Source organism: Cavia porcellus, unplaced genomic scaffold, assembly GCF_034190915.1.
Source record: "Cavia porcellus strain 051 isolate PalLab524CR breed Dunkin Hartley unplaced genomic scaffold, mCavPor4.1 scaffold_11, whole genome shotgun sequence".
Classification (NCBI taxonomy): Eukaryota; Metazoa; Chordata; class Mammalia; order Rodentia; family Caviidae; genus Cavia; species Cavia porcellus.
Genome location: NW_026947494.1, coordinates 2,968,543 through 2,971,659, shown reverse-complemented (window position 1 = coordinate 2,971,659; position 3,117 = coordinate 2,968,543).

The window sequence follows — 3,117 nt, the reverse complement described above, 5'->3', positions numbered from 1 at the left end:
AGAATGCAGAGTCGCCACCATCTGGCCCTTCCCCCTTGAGGGCCAGAAGTTTTGACCTCCTTATGTGTGTGCTAGGGAGCCTTCAGCAGGTTTTAGTCACAGCCATTATGCATCTCTGTAAATTTTGCACGGGTCCTTTGCTGGATGAATGTAGACTACGTTGTAGGTAGGCGGGAGAGGAAGGCGGAAGGTCAGCGGAGACATGGTGACAGACATTCTGGTGAGAAGCAGCGGTGGCTTGGACATTAGAGCGTGATTGGAGACAGAGAGCACTGGAAAGAGGAAGCAAATCGGCGGGACAGAAGCCACGCTTGCTCTTGGGGGAGGGAAAGACGACTTCCAAGTGTGACTAGAAATTTGACCTAAGAAGCTCCAGGATGTCTGTGAGGGACAGGATCCCAGGAACGGGCAGTGGGTGACAAGGCTGCCCTGGGCATTTGCTGTGCGGGAGGTGGTGTTAGACATGCCATTCGCTCCTGAATCACCTCCCCTTGCTGGAGCTCTGAGAAGAGCAGGGAGGAGGAAGGCGAGAACTCTTCCTGGAACTGGAGATTCAGGTCTTCCCTTGATGCAGTAGGGACCAGCATATCTGTTATGATTTACGTCTCCATGTCCTCTCAAAGCTGCATGAGCTCCCAGGTGGGTTTTGGGAAGCCACTAGGTCCTGAGGGCGAGACTCAAAAGTGCAGTAGTGCATTGATGAGTTCATAGCTAAACACATGCAGGGGAGGCCTGGTAGGAGAAGGGGGTCACTGGGGTGCAGCCTGGAAACGTGTGTCTCCCTCCTCTGTCCTTGATCTCTCTGTCTCTGTCTCTCTCTGACTCCTACCATCATTCCATGAGCTGTCCTTCCTCTATGACGACCCTCTGCCATGCCACCCTGCCTTGGAGCCAGTGAAGTATGGGTGTCTGGGTGAGGAGAAAAATAACCAAGCCCAGGTCCTGCTCGGTGCTCCCAGCAGTTGCACGCAGTGCCCACCATGATTCTGCTGAGAAGTGTGTGGCTGTCCGCTGTTGGGATTGTCTCTTATGTGAACAGCAAACTCCGTGCTTTTCTGAGCCAATGCAGCTGCTTATTGGTCTTCTAAGGAAAGCTTCTAAAACCCTGAGATTTTCTTTACTACCACCATTAATAAAAAGACTAATAATTGTTTAGATGTGTAAGTGCCATCAATTAAAATTAATCACCACAGTTGGTAGGTGATGTTGTAACTCAGGATGGGCCTCCAATAGACTGACCCTGCTCTACAATAGTATTTCCACGTCATTAAGTCATTTCCCTTGGGTAAAAGGCTGAAAATGAGCCTGCAGTGAATAAATGCATCACTCTGTTCTGAGATGGGCTGTGAGTGATGGGAGAACCTGCCAGGGCCAGCAGTTAGCGGTGTGGGTGGCAGCTTCTGGGTGCTGTTGGGACCGCCATTGCGGGGAGGGTCCCTGTATAGAAACTCATCAGAGTACTCACTCAGTATGATCAGGAGCTATGTCACTAGGGTTTTGGTGAGACACCTGCTTTCTCTGAGACTTTAAAGATGCTCTCTTTCAGCAGCTGCTCTCCTTGGTTAGCTGCTGTTCCAGAACACTCCATCGAGTTATGGTGAAGAGGTGTGACCTTCAAGTGGCTACATAAATCGGTCACCAATATGACCAGCTTTCACTTGTGTTTCTTCTATTTCTCCATGTGCCCAATAAAGCACTGTGTAGATTGTAAAGCCAGCTCTTATTTCAGTTCTTGAAGTGCTCAGGAATTAGACGGGAGGGTACTGACTTTTTACCACTGTAGCAGTCCTGTCCTGAGAGGCTGGAGCCTGAGCTGGGTTAGGACACTGAGGCTGAGCTCCTCAGAGTAGGCAGGGTAAGTTACCACACTGCTCTGCTAATTGTCAGAAAGAAGACCCTGGGAATGTCCAGGTGTAATTAAAGCTCACAGCTCACCTGCAGGGACAGCGCCTCTGAATGACTCACTTGAGTGACTGTTTGTTGTTGATAGGGCAAAGAACTCCCTTGAAGAGTGCAAAGCACATAATTACCAGCCTTTAATGCAAACGCTTTTGGAGAATTTCTCAGCTAAGCCCGCTCTTTAGAGGTAAATAGCAAGGGGGCTTGTAATTAGATGCGCTGCTCTTTAGACATGAACTGACATAGATAATGCGAGATAATTAGTAGATAATTTTCCAGGTATTTCTGGCACTGAACACTAAAAGCAGAATTAAGTCAGGCAAAGCACTCTGCAAACCGCCTGTGGCCAGCGGGCCGCTCCTGTCAGCTGGGAGGAGGGTGAGCTCTATACCCCGGAATCCGGATTCCTCTCCCTCCATTGTCCAGTTAACCAGGAGGCCCAAGAACGGCCCACGGCAAGGATAAGTGGGTCCTCTCTTGGAAACAGTTTTAATTTTAATCGCTGGCTTGCACTGTGGCAGGGGACGGTAGGCAGCACACGTTTTCCACTTTCAGTCACCTGCTCCGTTTACTGACCTGCTAATTGGGACAGTCGCCACCACCGCGCTCTGAGAAACAGTTAGATGCAGGTGATTCAGGAGGATGTAAACATCTCACGTCTGCTTTTACGAATTAATAAAGCAACTTCACAGTCTCCTCAAAATGTCAGCAAGGAGACTACTTAATTACACATCTGTAGTTTTTAAACACTATGCTAAGATGAAAGTGGGAAATGGGAGGAAAGTGAAATAAAGAGGTCTCTGAGCGAAGAATCGGGAGACACGCAGGACTCTGTAGTGCTCCGTCCAGCTGGTGTGGGGACAGACCCTGCCCACACCTGGCTCGCGCGGGGGTCCTCAAACATTACACAGGCGGTGCCGGTGACCTCAGCTTCAGCCCAGCGTCAGCCCGGCTTCCTGGGAGTCTGAGGGCGTAGCAATCCACCTCCAGCCCTTCAGTTTCCCATCCCCAAGAGGAGAGCAAACCCCATCTCCAGGAGGTGGAGGCGCTGAGCGAAGGGTCCAGGGAGACATCCTCTAAAGACATAGGGCTGAAATGAAGGATGCTGATGTGCAAGTGTGCTGTTCCTGGGCTAGTACGGGCTGGGAAGTGATGGGATTAAAACACAGGAATCTGTCCAGGCAGAGGAACCTGAGATACACGCTCAAGGTACTGTGA